The 19,373-nt window shown below is 46.3% G+C and overlaps 1 protein-coding gene across 1 annotated transcript in view; it reads right to left on the bottom strand.

Annotated features, from left to right (window-relative positions):
* LOC141258647 (kinesin-like protein KIF28) overlaps positions 1-19,373 on the bottom strand; it is a 195,842-nt gene that overhangs the window by 117,237 nt on the left and 59,232 nt on the right. The gene's annotated exons all lie outside the window — the stretch shown is intronic.

The following is a 19,373-nucleotide window of genomic DNA, read 5'->3' as shown; positions in this document are numbered from 1 at the left end:
GGGGGAGGAATGTGGAGCCGGAATCGGCACCTGCGCATAACGCCATTTTAATGAAGATAAATATGCACAGTGTCTTAAATAAAATGTACAGCGTGGTATGCGCATGTGCGTACTCCGGCGCCATTTTGTTAAATACACTCTGCACATTTGTATTCATTAAAATGAAACCGCTGATTCCGGCGCCATTTTAGTAAAATAACGCAGGTGATGCGCTGCAGTGGAGCGATGGAAAAGCAAGTAGGAGTGGTTTTTTTTAAATTTACTTTTGATGGGGAAGCACATGACAGATTGGGGGACCAGGACTGGGGAGCATATACCAGGATTGGGAAGCATGCACCAGTATGAGGGGGGAGCAGATACGAGGATGGGGAACCAGGATGGGGGGGAAGCATATACCAGGATAGGGGCCTGGATGGGGGAGCATATACTAGGATGGAGGAAAGCATGGACCAGGGTGGGGGAGCGTACGCCAGGATGGGGGAACATACACCAGGATGGGGGTGCATATACAATGATGGGGTAAAGCATGGACCAGGATGGGGGAGCATACACCAGGATGGGGGAGCATATACCAGGATAGGGGAGCATATACCAGGATAGGGGGGAAGCATGGACCAGGATGGGGGAGAAGCATGGACCAGGATGGAGAAGAAGCATGGACCAGGATGGGGAAGAAGCATGGACCAGGATGGGGGAGCATATACCAGGATGGGGGACCAGGATGGGGGGGAGCATGGATCAGGATGGGGGAGCATATACCAGGATGAAGGACTGGGATGGGGGAGTATATACCAGGATTGGGGAACCAGGATGGGGAAGCATATACCAGGATAGGGGGCCAGGATGGGGAAGCATATACCAGGATAGGGGGCCAGGAAGGGGGAGCATATACCAATAAAAAGCTCGCCACCCGTGCATAGAACGGGTTCAATAGCTAGTACGATATACTGTGATACAGACATCAGATGTTATATACTATACACATTGTTATATCCCATCTGATGTCTGTACCACAGTATACCATACAGTAATCGGTATACTGGATATGACATTTTTGTACAGGGATATACACCGTACTGATCACACTTGCACCTGCCTACAGGACCTCACATCATATATGGCGCAGTATAGTATGTGACGTCCTGTAGGTTCAGGGTTGATCAGATAGTGTAGGATCCGGTCTGCTGATGTATGTAGTCTCTTCTGGGGCTCAGTGTGATTTATTGCAGGACTCTGCAGGAATTTTCCTGCAGATCTGGTGACGTTGTGGCCGATGACCTGGTGCTAACAGTGCTACCTGATCTGCAGAAAAGGTCAGAGTCCTACAATAAGGCACACTGAGCCCCAGCAGAGCGGCTGCAGACCTGACAGTATATAACCCTGTGTGCACTTATCACCTGCAGCGTCCTGCAGCCCCCTCTTCACTCCAGACATCCTGCCCCAGACCTGACCTCGTATTTACCGCCATCCACTAGGTCTGATGCATGAGCTCCTCTCCGTCAGGATAAAGCAGATCCAGGCACTCTGTGTGATGTCAGTCCTGGAGATGCAGCACACAGTGTGCAGTGCAGGGGGCATGTCAGCCTCCCTGTTATGTGGCCAGCCGGCATCTAAAAGGTACAGTGCGGCCCCCTGCCTCTGCCGAAAATATTATAATGAGGGCAATCTGGCCATGGGCCCCCCTGGAACCCCGGGCCCTGGGCGGTAGCCCAGATTGCTGCGTTATAATCCGCCTATGGATGTATGGTATAGTCTGTACCTTTAGTCTTACTTCCTTCATCAGTCCCTAATTCTCGATAGTGTAATCTGAGTGTATGCTTGCCTAATATTGTGAACCGATGGAAAGTGGCATGACTGCAAATAAGGTTTTTCATGATTTGTTTCTAGGCTGTTGCAAATGAGCAGCATAGGTCTGAATGAAGCCTAAAAGAAATAGGAATATTCCAAAATAAAAATAGGAATTTTTATAAATTAAGACCTTTAGTAAAGTTAACTAACTTTTAATTTTTGGCATTACAGCCAAATATACAGTGGCTTGCGAAAGTATTCACCACATTGGCATTTTTCGTGTTTTGCTTCCTCACAACCTGGAATTTCACTGTTTTTTTGAGGGTTTGTATCAGTTCATGTAAAGAACATGCCTACAACTGTGAACATTTGGTTTTCTTTTTATTGTGAAGCAAACAACAAATAGGACAAAATAACTGAAAACTTTAATGTGGATAACTATTCACACCCCTAAAGTCAGTACTTTGTAGAGCCTCCTTTGCAATTACAGCTGCATGTCGCTTTGGGTAAGTCTCTAAAAGCTTTCTACATCTTGTCACTGGGATTTTTGCCCATTCCTCAAGGCAAAACTGCTCTAGCTCCTTCAAGTTGTATGGTTTCCTGTGGTGAACAGCAATCTTCAAGTCTGACCACAGATTTTCAATTTGATTAAGGCCACATTCACACCACAGTATTTGATCAGTATTTTACCTCACTATTTGTAAGCCAAAACCATGAGTGGAGCAATCAGAGAAAAAGTATAATAGAAACACGTCACCACTTCTGCATTTATCACCCACTCTTGGTGTTGGCTTACTAATTCTGATGTAAAATACTTGAACAAATACTGAAAGTGTGAACGTGGCCTAAGGTCTGGGCTTTGACTAAGGCAAAACATTTACACATTTCCCTTTAACCCTATAGCAATCAAACTAATTCTGGCCTTAATTACCAGGCCAAATTTTAGAAATCTGACCAGTGTCACTTTATGAGGTAATAACTCTGGAACGCGCCAATGGATCCCAGTGATTCTGAGTACACATTTACTTCATGATAGTGGTAAAATTTGTTTGACTTGTGTTTAGAGGGGTTAAAAGTTTAGCAGCAATTTCCAATTTTTTTTCAACAGATTTACAAAACCTGTTTCTTTAGGGACCTATTCAGATTTCAATGGACCTTGAGGGGCCTATATATTGGAAACTCACCAAAAGTGATGCCATTTTAAAAACCAAACCCCTCAAATACTTCAAAACTGTTGTCAGGAAATGTTTTAACTCTTCACTTGCTACACATGAATTAATGCAAGGTGGAATGAAAAAAAAATTACCTCTAAAATGTTGATTTAGCCCCAATTTTTTCATTTTTACAAGAGGTAACACCAAAAAGTGGACCCCACAGTTTGATACCCACTTTCTTTTGAGCGCAGCAATACCCTACATGTAGTCAAGAAGTTCTATTTGGACAAACGGCTGGGCTTGGAACGGAAGGAGCAAAATTTGAATTTTGGAACACAAATTGGCTGAAATAGAGTGCGGGCACCATGTCGTGTTTGCAGGTCCCCTACAGTGCCTAAGCTGCAGAAACCCCTCACAAATGACCTCATTTTGTAAACTAAACCCCTTAAGGATTTTATCCAGGAATATAGTGAGGATTTTGAACCCAAAGGTATTTGTGAAGGATCCGCACCTCGCCACCCCAACTGACGTCACTATAACGTCATAAGGATCACGTGATACGGTCTCCCGACTTGCACCAACGCGACGTTCCGCACCCCCTGGTGATACATAAGGTCAGTTTTCCACAGTTTTACACACACTCTATCAATCCACATGGGCCCAGGGAGGCACTGGGAGTGAGAGGATGTGGCCCACGCAGTCACTGAGGTGGCACCACACTCGCTCACACCACTTACAGGCTAAGAAGCCTGTTTCACTGGCACCAGTGAAACAGAACCTTATCAGCCGGGCAAGACTGCCACCAGTTCCTCGTTAGAGATGAGCGCGGTTTGTTAATGGGATTATCTCAGGCCAAACCCCAGCCTCGGTAGCATGAGAAGTTAAACCAAAATCATGGACTTGTGGATTTGTGAATCAAGATAAAAGAGCAGCCCAAGGTTAAATTATATATTTAATCGCCATAAGGGCACACTAGACAATACACTATATACACAATGGTTATACATATACAATGGTCAGATATGCAAATACAATAGTGGTAGTGTAAGGGTGTATGAATGCCTGCACACACTCTGCATCTCTTCCTAATAAAACAGGTACATGTGTAATATGTACATTATGGTGAAATATTGAAAGTGTGTTAGTATACAGTAACAAGATAATATAGGGAAAGAATAGGGTATAAGTGTAGGAATAAGATACGTTTAGCTAGATACCAGGGGTTGAGTAGAAGGCAGCGGTCACTGTAGTGTGAGGAATAGGTAGAAGCTGTAGTTTTTGGGTCCAGGTGTTTTCCCAGTTGGCAGGGGGAGTAAAGTTAGAAATATAAGGAGTACTTCCTGGTTTAGTCAGAGAGGGGACTATAGTTGAAAGAGTTGAAACATTTAAGCATGTGCAGGAGGGATAACTGCGAGAATTGGAGAAGTTAAGGGCCCTTGGGGGCTGAAGGTTAGCAGACATGCAGCAAGAAAAGAGGACACAGGAGAAGCAGACTAAGCCTGGAGCCTGAGAAAGTACGAGGAGCACGCTGAAGGGCAGGATATACAGTATGCGGACGTCCACCACTTTGTTCAGTGGGATGCTGAACCAGCAGAATAGTGGGTCAGGAAACATGAAAACTGTATTGGAAGTGGAAGGCATTACAAAGCCTAAGGTAACAGAGAATGCAGAAAGAGCTCAGGATGAGCAGCAGAACATGTGCTGTACTGTATCTGCTATTGAAACTGTGACTGCTGTATCACAATATGCTGTGACCAAAACTGAATTGGAAGAGTTAATTAAAGTTGTTCTGTTGAAAAAGGAGCAAGAGTCTGTGTTTGATTGTCTGCCTGCAGCTGAAGTTGGAGCTCTGGAGCAGATGGGACTCTCAAGGAAAACTGTGAGTGTTATTCAGTACATGCAAACTATAAGACAGAGTGAACAATATTTATCCTTTGTTGGGAGTCAGGGTGTGGGAATATAGCAGCAGCCCCTCGCCACAACTACCACCCTGTACCCCTCGCAGTAAGACAAAAGATATAAGCAGATGGATCATGTCAATTACCGGTGTGACGTTTGGCCATGTGTGCACAGGGCCTCAGGGGCATGGGCTTCCAGCTAGGTCCTAGGTCCTTCACAGCACATTACTCGACATGACCCCCCATTCAAAGTGGACCATATGCATCAGAGAGACAGAGAGCACATGGCCTTACACTAGCCTTTTATCTCCTTTGGGTCCCTCACCTTCTGCCCTCTGGGCTGAACCTAAATCCCCTCCCCTTGTCTCTAGCAGCTAAAAACTCCCAAACTTCTGGTGGACCATAACACTTTAATGGACAGTCCTAGGAAGGCAGTTCTGGTGCCCTCGGATCCAGCCGGGCCCCCGGTTTTGTGTTAAAACCAAACACAACTTTTCTATTTGTTTCCTACTAGCTATTCTACGTATCTCCCCACCCGCTGAGGCTAGAATGGATCAAGACAAAGATCCTTACAAAATCATAGCTGAATAAATCAAGCAGTTCACACCACATGGTATCCACATGGAAAGCAAGCCTTTTGTTCTGAGCTTAGCTGGCTTAAGGTGTGAGATCTGTCACTCACAGCCTTTAGAGACTTGATGCTCCCCTGCTGAGCTAAGTGTTCTGTACAGCTGCATGCTGAAGGGGGTTTTATAATTCCATGCCAAATAGGATACAAATGGTTGACATGAAATTATATCTCCAATATTCTTCACAGTTCTACACAGAATTTGATAACATTAGGTCATATTGAATATGTCGTTATTAGTGTTGAGTGCAAGTGCTCGCTACTCCAGTTTGTACTGGGTGCTCAGGTATGCACCGAGTATTGCAGGTGCTTGAGTGACAGGTCCGAGTCCCTGCCCCGCATGTTTTGTGGCTGTTAGACACCCAAAAAAACATGCAAGGATTGCCCGTGTATGGCAGGCAATCCCCACATGTTTTTTGGGTGTCTAACAGCCACAAAACATGTGGAACAGGGACTCGTGAATGTCAGTCGAACACCTGCAATACTCGGTGCATACCCGAGCACCAGATGCAAACTCAAGAAGTGAGAACTTGCGCTCAACACTAGTTGTCATATTGTCATCATTTTTTTTAAAACTTTTGATAAAAACCCTAAGCCCAAGCCTAACCCTAAGCCAAAGCCTAACCCTAATTTCTAAACCCAACCCTAAGCCTAAGCCCAACCCAAACCCCAACTCTAACCCTAAGCCCAATCCTAAACCCAACCCTAACCCTAACCTCGAGCCCAACCCTAACCCTAAGCCCAATCCAAAAACCAATTCTACCCCTAAGCCCAACCCTAACCCTAATCGTAACCCTAACCCCAACCCTACCCTTAGCCCAACCCTAACCCCAATCCTAAACGCAGCCCTAATCCCAATCCTAGCCCTAAACCCAACCGCAAACCTAAACCCAACCCTAACCCTAAGCCCAACCCTAACCCCAATGCTAACCCCAACTCTAACCCTAAACCCAAACCTAAGCCCAACCCTAACCCTAAACCCAACCCTAACCCTAATCCTAACCCTTAACCTAAGGGTGAAGAATGAAAGAAATAAAAATTATATAAAAAAAAAAATGTAATCTAAGGGAATGACACAGGGATAATTTACTAATTATTGGGCTTTTGATCATTGTGATAGGGTCTATCACAGTGATCAAAAGTCTGGAACCAATAGGAAAATTCCCTGCTGTTCCCGGGTGCCGGTCGGCAGTTCTCGGCGGGTGCATTGAGCATGTGCCCTACTTTATTTTTCATGAAGAGGAGGGCCAGGGGACGGAGCAGGAGGGCCTGGGGAATGGCAGAGGTACTGAGGGGGGCTTGGGGACATCATTTCTCTCTCCTCTGACATATTATATTATGTCAGAAGAAAGAGAAATGATTTTTATAGGGGACTTGGAAAAACATCCCTGATCATGTTCTCCAGGGTCTTAGCAGAGACCCCGGAGATTTTTGGACTCTGGGAGTGCTATAGACTTATTGTCGATCACCATTTAAGGGGAATAAGGCCCCTTACCGACAGCAATTTTAATGCATATTGGCGGTCGTTAAGAGGTTAATCCCCTCGAGTGATGCTTTAGCAGTATGCTTTGGTCATTGTCTTGTTGGAAGGTGAACCTCAGTCTCAGTCTCAGTATCAGTCTCAAATCACTGATAGACCATTTGACAATTAGATTGCACACAGGTGGACTTCCTTGCACTAAGCATGTGACTTATGAAGGGAATTTCTTGCACCAGAAACTTTTAGGGGCTTCATAGCAAAAGGAGTGAATACATATGCACATGACAACTTTTACTTATTTAATCTTATAAATTTAATTTATGGCTATATTTTTCTCACTTCACTTCACCAACTTAGACTATTTAGTGCTGATTAGTGTTGAGCGAGCACTAAAATGCTCGGCTGCTCGAAGATCGGCCCGAGCTCACCGTGATACTCGGGTGCTCGACCCGAGCAACGAGCCCAATGTTAGTCTATGGGAGACCCGAGCATTTTTGCGGCGGCACCCCCGGCAGTCTGTAGAAAGCCTAAAAAGTGCCCAAAATTATAGTGACAGTGCTCAAATGACATGAGGACAGCATGGGGATCGCCCCAGGAAGGAAGCATTTCTGACCCCCAGGTCACTGTTGTCAACAACATGCTCAGAGGTATTAAGCCACTTTTACAGGCTCATAATAAAACGTTCAAAAACGAAAGTGAAACTTTTTTCCTGTGAAATATGTGAAGGAATTTCTTTTCCAGGGTAAAGACTTGTGTATAAGGTAAAATAAATAACCCAAAAAAAAATACTCCTCCACACCTTGGGCTATGTTCACAAGTAGCATTTTTTTATGCGTTTTTGCACTTTTGTATTGCTTTCAACTGTGACAAATGCATTCACCGGGAAATGTCATTTTAACATTTTACAACCTTATCTGGCCATGTGCTGTGTGACACATGCATACAGTGCTGAAAAGTCATGGGGACAGCATGGGGAAGACCCCTGGAAGAATCTGACTCCCATGTCACTGCCTAAAAGTGTGCCCATCAGAAGTGATCCTTGCCGCATCAGAAGATGCAGACTTGCAACTATCCCCGTGCAAGTCCTTGTCCCAGGGCAGTGTTCAATTGTACCTGCCCCATTCATTGCAATGCAAGAGCGAATATGCAGCCAACCACCCACCCACCCCCAAGCTGCAATACCATACTGCTACCTTGCACTTGAAATGGGGCCTTTTAGTTTTGAGGAGGCCGAAGCTGGCCACTACCTCATGGCTGCTTTGGCAGCGAAGTATCCATACTCAGTCCCCAGCCGCACGGCGACCCGGTGTCCACACTCGGTCCCCAGCCGCCCCGCGGCCGGGTGTCCACACATGGTCCCCAGCCGGGTGTCCATAAACGGTCCCCAGCCGCCCCGATTTCTCCGCGGAACATCCACACAGACTTTTCTTAGACTGGCCTGCTTTAGGGCAGCATTGTACGAGCCCACCAGAGAACCCGACTCCTCCGGTGGGCCCTGGCTTCTCCATCAGGAGAGTTGTTTGTGCCAAAGTGAGGAGCATGATGATGATAGAAGTTAGCATCTGCTTTGTTTTCTTGGAATGCAAGCGTAAGTGTGCAACCTGCCACCCACCCACCCCCAGGCTGCAATACCATACTGCTAGCTTGCACTTGAAATGGGGCCTTTTAGTTTTGAGGAGGCCGAAGCTGGCCACTAACTCATGGCTGCTTTGGCAGCGAGGTATCCATACTCAGTCCCCAGCCGCCCGGCGGCCGGGTGTCCACGCTCGGTCCCAAGCCGCAAGGGGGCGGCCGGGTGTCCACACTCGGTCCCCAACCGCCCCGCAGCCGGGTGTCCACACACGGTCCCCAGCCGCCTGGGGGCGGCTGGGTGTCCATAAACGGTCCCCAGCCACCCCGATTTCTCCGCGAAACATCCCCACACACTTTTCTTACACTGGCCTGCTTTAGGGCAGCATTGGACGAGCCCACCAGAGAACCCGACTCCTCCGATGGGCCCTGGCTTCTCCATCCGGGGAGTTGTTTGTGCCAAGGTGAGGAGCATGATGATGATAGAAGTTAGCATCTGCTTTGTTTTCTTGGAATGCAAGCGCAAGTGTGCAACCTGCCACCCACCCACCCCCAGGCTGCAATACCATACTGCTAGCTTGCTTGCACTTGAAATTGGGCCTTTTAGGCATGTGGAGGCAGACGCCGGCCACCATGTCAAGGCTGTGTCGGCAGCCCTTTTATCCAAACTCAGTCCCCAGCCGCCCGGCGGCCGGGTGTCCACGCTTGGTCCCCTTCGCCAGGGGGCGGCCGGGTGTCCACACTCGGTCCCCAGCCGCCCCGCAGCCGGGTGTCCACACACGATCCCCAGCCGCCAGGGGGCGGCCGGGTGTCCATAAACAGTCCCCAGCTGCCCCGATTTCTCCGCGGAACATCCCCACACACTTTTCTTAGACTGGCCTGCTATTGGGCAGCATTGGACGAGCCCACCAGAGAACCCGACTCCTCCCGTGGGCCCTGGCTTCTCCATCAGGGGAGTTGAGAGTGCCAAGGTGAGGAGCATGATGAGGATGATAGAAGTTAGCATCTGCTTTGTTTTCAAGGAATGCAAGTGCATGTATGTAGTAGCGGCTAGGCCTGAGGTGGTCAGCGTTTTGACGCATATCCTACTTCCTCCGAGGATTGCTGGATGTTTTCCTGCTACTATCCAAGTTCTATGACTCCCGTTAAAACAAAGCTTCAGGTGATAAATGATGGATGAGGTAGTGGCAAAGGAGAAAGAGCAGGAGGAACAGGGGCCATTCACATCAATATCAGGCCAGTCAACCACATATGTCTTGTAGGATATGTTTCTGTAACAAAAGGAGCGTTTCGGCTACACAGTTATAGGGCATACAATGAGTGCAATGCCTACCAAAAATTTTGAGGCACTCCAATGCCCCTTGGAAATGACATGGAGGTCAGAGGGCCTTAACTAAAGCTTTTTTTCCATTTATAGCAACTGGGTCTCCTGTGCACTGTTGGCCTAAGCAGTGAATGGAAGGCTTTCCAAAAATTATGAGGAACTGCAATGCCCCTTGAAACAGACATGGATTACAGCGTACTAAAAACCTTCTACCCATTATTGTGGAGTGTGTCTCCCTTAGTTTTCACCTTTGCATTGAAAAGCAAAAGCTGACTAAAATTAGGAGGAAATGCAATGCCCGTTGGAAGATTCATGGAGATTAGAGGTAAGGTAATTAAAAACAACATTTCAATGCCCCTTGGAAGAGACGTGGAGGTCACAGTAGCTTAACAAGACAGTTTTAATGCCCCTTGGAAGAGTGGTGGAAGCTACAGTGGAATAAAAAGACAATATCAATGCCCCGTGGAATAGACGTTGAGGTCACAGTAGCTTAACAAGACGTTTTTAATGCCCCTTACAAGAGCCATGCAGTACAGCATATTACAAACATTAGTCCCATTATTGGGGAGTAGGTCTCCCATAGTATTTGCTTATGCCTTCCAAGCAAAAGCTTCCAAAAATTAGGACGGAGCAACTTGCAATGCCCCTTACAAGAGCCATGCAGTACAGTATATTACAAACATTAGTCCCATTATTGGGGAGTGGGTCTCCCATAGTATTTGCTTATGCCTTCCAAGCAAAAGCTTCCAAAAATTAGGACAGAGCAACTTGCAATGCCTCTTACAAGAGCCATGCAGTACAGCATATTACAAACATTAGTCCCATTATTGGAGAGTGGGTCTCCCATAGTATTTACTTATGCCTTCCAAGCAAAAGTTTCCAAAAATTAGGACGGAGCAATTTGCAATGCCTCTTACAAGAGCCATGCAGTACAGCATATTACAAACATTAGTCCCATTATTGGGGAGTGGGTCTCCCATAGTATTTGCTTATGCCTTCCAAGAAAAAGCTTCCAAAAATTAGGACGGAGCAACTTACAATGCCTCTTACAAGATCCATGCAGTACAGCATATTACAAACATAAGTCCCATTATTGGGGAGTGGGTCTCCCATAGTATTTGCTTATGCCTTCCAAGCAAAAGCTTCCAAAAATTAGGACGGAGCAACTTGCAATGCCTCTTACAAGAGCCATGCAGTACAGCATATTACAAACATTAGTCCCATTATTGGGGAGTGGGTCTCCCATAGTATTTGCTTATGCCTTCCAAGCAAAAGCTTCCAAATATTAGGATGGAGCAACTTGCAATGCCTCTTACAAGAGCCATGCAGTACAGCATATTACAAACATTAGTCGCATTATTGGGGAGTGGGTCTCCCATAGTATTTGCTTATGCCTTCCAAGCAAAAGCTTCCAAAAATTAGGATGGAGCAACTTACAATGCCTCTTACAAGAGCCATGCAGTACAGCATATTACAAACATAAGTCCCATTATTGGGGAGTGGGTTTCCCATAGTATTTGCTTATGCCTTCTAAGCAAAAGCTTCCAAAAATTAGGACGGAGCAACTTGCAATGCCTCTTACAAGAGCCATGCCGTACAGCATATTACATACATTAGTCCCATTATTGGGGAGTGGGTCTCCCATAGTATTTGCTTATGCCTTCCAAGCAAAAGCTTCCAAAAATTAGGACGGAGCAACTTGCAATGCCCCTTACAAGAGCCATGCAGTACAGCATATTACAAACATTAGTCCCATTATTGGGGAGTGGGTCTCCCATAATATTTGCTTATGCCTTCCAAGCAAAAGCTTCTAAATATTAGGAGAAACTTGCAATGCCCCTTACAAGAGCCATGCAGTACAGCATATTACAAACATAAGTCCCATTATTGGGGAGTGGGTCTCCCATAGTATTTGCTTATGCCTTGCAAGCAAAAGCTTCCAAAATTACGATGAAGCAACTTGCAATGCCTCTTACAAGAGCCATGCAGTACAGCATAATACAAACATAAGTCCCATTATTGGGGAGTGGGTCTCCCATAGTATTTGCTTATGCCTTCCAAGCAAAAGCTTCCAAAATTAGGATGAAGCAACTTGCAATGCCCCTTACAAGAGCCATGCAGTACAGCATATTACAAACATAAGTCGCATTATTGGAGAGTGGGTCTACCATAGTATTTGCTTATGCCTTCCAAGTAGAGATGAGCGTTGTTCTACTCGAACTGTTCGCCAATCTCAAATTCGAGCTGTTTTGGGCGGTGTTCGAGCCGTTCGGCGAACACGAACAATTTGAGAAAAATTCGGCTGTTCGAGGTTATGTTCGATAACTGTTCGTGCACCAAAATCATAACTGGATTTTTTCTCAGTAATGATGAAAATTAATGTTAATACGCAGTTTGAGTGTACAGCGGGGTGGGGGGAGGGGCAGGGGATGGATCTCTGCAGGAACAATGAAGATCTCCATTTTTTTTTCTCTTTCCCGCATTTGCAGTGGGGAGGTGCAATCTGTCAGCCTATCAGCAGCGCACACACGGAGCGAAGTGCTTTTTTTCACACAAGCAAGGGCATGTGTCATTGGCAGTGTATGTCACATGTCCTTGCCCTATAAGACCAAGCCATTTTCCCCGTCGCCACCATTTTCTCACTGCTGCAGCTGCGTGTTAGACGGCACCGCTGTTGCTGTGTGCGCTATACCTTGTTAATTTCAAGCCAATTTTCGCACAAATATACAGATAGCTTGGGAGTAGGGAATAGTTGTGATTGCAGTCCTTTTAAGGACTAGGTTACAGCATTTCCTACGACTTTTATCAGGCAGGTCTGTGCTCTTAAATAGATAGATTGTGGGAGTAAAGACTAATTGTACTTGGAGTCCTTTTCAGGACTAGGTTACATCAGTTCCTATCAGTTTTTGCCAGGCAGGTCTGTGCCAGTGCTGTGCAAGTTTTTTTCACAGCATTTGGCTGAATCTAGCAAAGCTAATCCTTTTTGGCCTATTGCAGAGTGTGTTAGTCAGTGAAGTAGACTATCTGTGTTGCAAGATATACCACCTGTGTATAGAATACCAATTTTTTTACTGCACCTAGTGAAGTAAAATCTTTTGGGCATAGCATCATTCTATTAGTCCATCTATACTGACCTCCATCAGGTTGCAAACTGAATATAATTTTTTTCTGCATCTAGCTCTGAAAAAATATTTGGCCTTCTAGCAGTGTGTCGGACTTTCTCTATTAGTCCATCTATACTGACCTCCATCAGGTTGCAAATTAAAAATAATTTTTATCTGCATCTACAGTACCTCTGAAAAAATATTTGGGCTTCTAGCTGTGTGTGGGACTTGTATTAGTCCATCTATACTGACCTCCATCAGGTTGCAAACTGAATATATTTTTTTCTGCATCTACCTCTGAAAAAATATTGGGCTTCTAGCTGTGTGTGGGACTTGTTGTATTAGTCCATCTATACTGACCTCCATCAGGTTGCAAACTGAATATATTTTTTTCTGCATCTACCTCTGAAAAAATATTGGGCTTCTAGCTGTGTGTGGGACTTGTTGTATTAGTCCATCTATACTGACCTCCATCAGGTTGCAAACTGAATATATTTTTTTCTGCATCTACCTCTGAAAAAATATTGGGCTTCTAGCTGTGTGTGGGTCTTGTTCTATTAATCCATCTATACTGACCTCCATCAGGTTGCAAACTGAATATAATTTTTTTCTGCATCTAGCTCTGAAAAAATATTTGGCCTTCTAGCAGTGTGTGGGACTTGTTCTATTAGTCCACCTATACTGACCTCCATCAGGTTGCAAATTCAAAATAATTTTTTGTATGCATCTAGCTCTGAAAAAATATTTGGCCTTCTAGCAGTGTGTGGGACTTTCTCTGTTAGTCCATCTATACTGACCTCCATCAGGTTGCAAACTGAATATAATTTTTTTCTGCATCTAGCTCTGAAAAAATATTGGGCTTCTAGCTGTGTGTGGGTCTTGTTCTATTAATCCATCTATACAGACCTCCATCAGGTTGCAAACTGAATATAATTTTTTTCTGCATCTACCTCTGAAAAAATATTGGGCTTCTAGCTGTGTGTGGGACTTGTTGTATTAGTCCATCTATACTGACCTCCATCAGGTTGCAAATTGAATATAATTTTTTTCTGCATCTAACCCAGCCAATAGTTTTGGTCTAATACCACAGTTTGGCCACTCAGCTCTGCTCGGTTCCCATCCATTGTTTTTTTGTGCAAACAACTCCAGAGTTGTGAATTAGTTAACCACCAAAATGAGTGGAAAAAGGCCTGTTGCTGGTGGAAAGGGGAATAGGCGTGTTGGGAAGGGGAAAAAAGGTTGTGTCTGTGGGGTAGGTGTTAAAGCAACAGTAACATCTGCAGAAGAAAGACCATCTTCCAGCCAAACTAAAATGTCTACTTCTTTTAGCGGACAATGTGATAAGATCCCTTTCTTACGGCCACGCCAATCGCTACAAATTCCAGATGAGGCACAAAAACAGCAGGTGCTTCAACGGATATCAAGTGCTCCTTTAAGTGGGCTCTCCTCCACATCAACTTCAACATCACAAATACTCCAGTCCTCAAAGGTGTCACCCCAATCGCACTTGCTTCCTCACAGCTCCCAAATCTCCAGCTGCCCGTCTGAGTATGAGGTAGAACAGATGGTTGAGTCTGCAGAGCTGTTTACTCATACTATAGCCTTGGAATCAGAGGTCGACTCCAGCGCTTCTGTGAATCCAGACGAGGAAATGATCTGCACTGATGCCCAGAATCTTTATGAGTCGGATCCAGGACCAGACGCAGAAGGTTCTGACCATAATGTAGACCCTCATTCCCAAACTGTAACTCCTGTTGGTGGAGACAATGAGGAAGACGATGATAAGACTCAAATACCTGATTGGAGCGACAACTTTAGTTTTTTGTCAGGGCAGGAACAGGTTGGCTCTGAGGACGACGGGTGTGATAACGCACAGGGTGATGATGATGAGGTTGGAGATCCCACTTACTGTCAACCCACAGTCAGCCAAGAGATGAGGTCAGCAGAGGAGGTGGAGGAAGATGCTAGTGACGACAAGGTCAGGTTGCGCCTTCCTGGACAGAGACGTAGTACTGGAAGCACGTCAACAACTGCATCCTCAAACACAACTCTGCCTCTCACCACAAGTCGTGGTGGCTCTTCAGGTCGCATGGGTGCTAAGCCTTGCATAGCCTGGGCATTTTTTCAGATCGATAAAGATGACCCAACTCGTGTTATCTGTAACATTTGTCAGCAAAAGCTAAGTAGAGGCCAAAAAATACATAGTTTGAGTACTTCATGCATGAACCGGCACATGGACATGAAGCATAAGTTGCAGTGGAAAGCTCAGTGTGCTACAATGCGGTCTAGCCGGCCGGGCCAACCACCGTCTGCCATATCTTGTGCATCCGCGGCCTCTTCATCCTCTGTGACTGGGGGGACAGCAGTCACACCTGTTTTGGGGCGCAGACCTGCCACCTCTTTACCCGCAACAGCCAGCATGATTGGCAGGTCATCATTTTCTTTGGAGGTGGGAACACCAGCTGGTGTTGAGCGCTGTCCGACATCGATAGCACCACCTTTGGATCAAGGCAACCTAACATGTCCGCCTGCATCTTCCTCACAGACCGGCAGTTTGCCGGGGACACCCTTATCAACCCCGTCTAAGCACAATAGCCAGCCCTCGGTCCCTCAGATGTGGACAAGTAAAAGACCATTTCCTCCTAGCCATGAGAAAGCTAAGAGGTTGAATTTCACCATCTGCAAGCTCTTGGCTACAGAAATGCTGCCTTTCCGCCTGGTGGACACAGAGGATTTTCGAGACCTTATGTCCGTCGCAGTGCCCCAGTACCAGATGCCCAGTCGGCACTACTTCTCAAAGAAAGGTGTGCCTGCGCTCCACCAGCATGTCGCACACAACATCACCGCTTCTTTGAGAAACTCTGTGTGTGACAGGGTGCATTTCACCACAGACACTTGGACGAGTAGGCATGGACAGGGGCGTTACATGTCGCTGACTGGGCACTGGGTAACTATGGTGACAGCAGGACAAGGGGCTGCTGTCCAAGTCTTGCCGTCCCCACGAGTTGTGCGTCAATCCTCTTTATGTGAAAGTTCCTCCACTGCTTCTGCCTCCTCAACCTCCTCTCGGTCTTCCACCTGCACCCAAAGCCTGTCTGGTCATGCCACAAGCTTTCTAACTGCGCAGAAGGGATCCTGCACACCTCCTTACTATGCTGGCAGTAGGGCTCAACGTCATCAGGCGGTTTTTACATTGAAATGTCTGGGAAATGTGAGTCACACAGCTGAGGAGTTGTGGTCAGCTCTGGAGAACCAATTTCATGAATGGTTGTCTCCACTGGACCTGAAACCAGGGAAGGCCGTGTGCGACAATGCTGCAAACCTGGGTGCGGCCCTTCGCCGGGGCAATGTCACACACGTGCCTTGTATGGCTCACGTGTTGAACCTGGTTGTCCAGCAATTTTTAGCCCACTATCCCAGACTAAATGGCCTTCTGCAGAGGGCACGGTCGCTGTGTGCTCACTTCCGCCATTCGCATCCCGCAGCTCAGCGACTTACATCTCTACAGAAGTCGTTGGGCCTGCCACTTCACCGGCTAAAATGCGATGTGCCTACCCGGTGGAATTCAACTCTGCACATGTTGCAGCGACTGTGGCAGCACCGACAAGCCCTGGTGCAATACGTTCTGACGTATAGCCTGGGCCAACGAGATTCAGAGGTGGGGCAAATCACGCTGGAGGAGTGGTCTCAGATCAGGGACCTATGCACCCTTCTGCACAGTTTTGAAATGGCGACGAAGATGTTTAGTGCTGACGATGCCATTATCAGCATGACTATTCCGGTGATTTACATGCTGGAGCACATGTTAAACAGAATTCGGAGTCAGGTGGTGGCACAAGAGGAGGTGGAGGAAGTAGAGGAGGAGGAGTTGTATGCGGAAGGGCTAACATCTGCAAGGTCCAGACGGTCGGCAGCACCAAGGCGGCAGGCATGTGAGGGTGGGGGAGATGGTTTTACCAGGGCGCATGGTAGCAGCCAAACTAGTGAGGAAGGTGCAGGAGCCCAGGAAGAAGTGGAGGACGAACTGATGGAAGACTCATCAGATGAGGGAGACCTTGATCACATTTCTGTTGTGCGAGGTTGGGGGGAGAGGACAGAGGAAGGAAGCATGATTGTTACCTCGCCACCAACACAACAGGGACTTGGTGCTCCTGGATGCGCAACACACATGAGTGCCTTCTTGCTGCACTACCTGCAACATGACCCTCGAATTGTGAGAATTAGAAATAATCCTGACTACTGGGTTGCCACACTGTTAGATCCCCGGTACAAAAGTAAATTTGCAGAAATTATTCCTGCCATACAAAGGGATGCACGCATGCAGGAGTATCAGCAGAGACTGTTGCAGAATCTTACATGTGCTTTTCCACAAAATACCAGTGGTGCACGTAGTGAATCTCACAGTTCCAACTTGCCAACCGTGGGACCGTCAAGTGTTCAGCACTCAAACAGTAACAGAACCACAGTATCTGCTGGTAACATCAATTTTGCGGAATCATTTCACCACTTTTTTAGCCCATCCTTTGCAAGGCCACAGGAGACAAGAAGTCTGACACATAGTCAACGCCTAGAGACGATGGTACAGGAGTATCTCCAAGTAAACATTGAAGCCACGACTGTGTCACTGGACCCTTGCTCTTTTTGGGCTTCCAATCTGGATAAATGGCCGGAGCTAGCCACTTACGCCTTGGAGATCTTGTCATGCCCCGCAGCCAGCGTTCTGTCTGAACGTGTGTTCAGCGCTGCTGGTGGTGTGCTGACAGATAAGCGCACGCGGCTCTCCACTGATAATGTAGACAGACTCACGTTCATAAAGATGAACAAATCATGGATCCGAAACGACTTTTCTACCCCTGTGTCATCCTGGGGAGAGTAAAAGCTTGATGATTGGTTAAAATCACCCTACCAACCGTTTTAAGCTTTCAAATTACTAATCATGTTTATCTGTATCTTGACTGGAAAATAATTTGGGCTTTGTAGCAGTGTGCAGCACTGATCCTATTAGGCCATCCATACTAAATCTTCACCAGATTTAAAATTAAAAATAATTTTTAGCTGCATCTAGCCCGGAAAATAATTTTGGGGCTCCGAGATGCGCAAGACACATAAGTGCCTTCTTGCTGCACTACCTGCAGCATGACCCTCATATTGTCAGAATTCGAAGTAATCATGACTACTGGGTTGCCACACTCTTAGATCCCCCAAACTTTTCTATCAACCTTTTCATTTTAATAAAGACCAAAAAAATGGTCATTTTTGAAATTATAAGCATTAGCAGGTTGTTAGAAACTGAAATCAAACAGTTTTCAACTCAAAACTTTATTCTAGGTGATGTTACATTTTCACATAGGACCCCTTGTTCGAAAGGAGCTTCTGAACTCTCTCGTCCATTGAATTTGTCAGGTTTTGGATGGTTTCTGCTTCAATTGTTTTGCATGAGGACAGAATACCCTCCCAGAGCTGTTGCTTAGATGTGAACTGCCTCCCGCCATCATAGACACTCCTTTTAATGATGCTCCAAAGGTTCTGAATGGGGTAGAGGTCAGGGGAGCATGGGGGTCACACCATAAGTTTGTCCCCTTTTATGCCCATATCAGCCAGAGATGCAGATGTTTTATGTGCAGCATGAGATGGTGCATTATCATGCAGAAAAATGATCTTGCTGTGAAATACACGGTTCTTCTTCTTGAACCATGGCAGGAAGTGCTGTTTGAGAAAATCCACATACATTATGGAGTTCATCTTTAGCACCTTCAGGGATCCTAAAGGGGCCGACAATCTCTCTCCTCATGATTCCAGCCCAAAACATTACTCCACCTCCTCCTTGTTGGCGCTGTAGCCGTGTTTGTGTGGGGTGTCCATCAACCAGCCATCCTCCACTCCATCCATCTGGACCATCGAGCGCTGCACGGCACTCATCCGTGAACAAAACTGTTTTGAAATCAGTCTTCATGTAATGTTTGGCCCACTGGAGCCGTTTCTGCTTGTGTGAAGTGGATAGAGGAGGTCGACAGGATGGCGTATGCACAGCTGCAAACCTCTGAAGGACCCTGCATCTTGTTGTTCGGGGGACGTTGGAGGCACAAGCAGCTTCAAAAACTTGTCTGCTGCTATGACAAGGCTTTTTTGCCGCTGCTCTTTCAACCTGACGTAATTGCCTGTAGGAAAGAGTCCTCAATTTGCCCTTATCAGCACGCACACGTGTGTACTGTGAATCAGCTACATACTTCTTGATTGCCAAGACACTTCATCCTGATCATCGCACAATGTTGATTGTAGTCATGCCTTGACCTAAACACTCCACAATTTGTTGCTTCTCAGCAGCCGACACATCCTTTTTCTTTCCCATTTTGGCAGAAAATGTAGGCTGCTTAATAATGTGAGAGAGCCTTCTTAAGTAGTCTTGCCTTTCATTGGACACACCTGCC

The sequence above is a fragment of the Phyllobates terribilis genome, unplaced genomic scaffold (assembly GCF_046119375.1).
Source record: "Phyllobates terribilis strain yellow unplaced genomic scaffold, ASM4611937v1 Scaffold_3__8_contigs__length_932513732, whole genome shotgun sequence".
Classification (NCBI taxonomy): Eukaryota; Metazoa; Chordata; class Amphibia; order Anura; family Dendrobatidae; genus Phyllobates; species Phyllobates terribilis.
The sequence above is the reverse complement of the archived record's forward strand: the minus strand, read 5'-3'. Positions and strand labels throughout refer to the sequence as shown.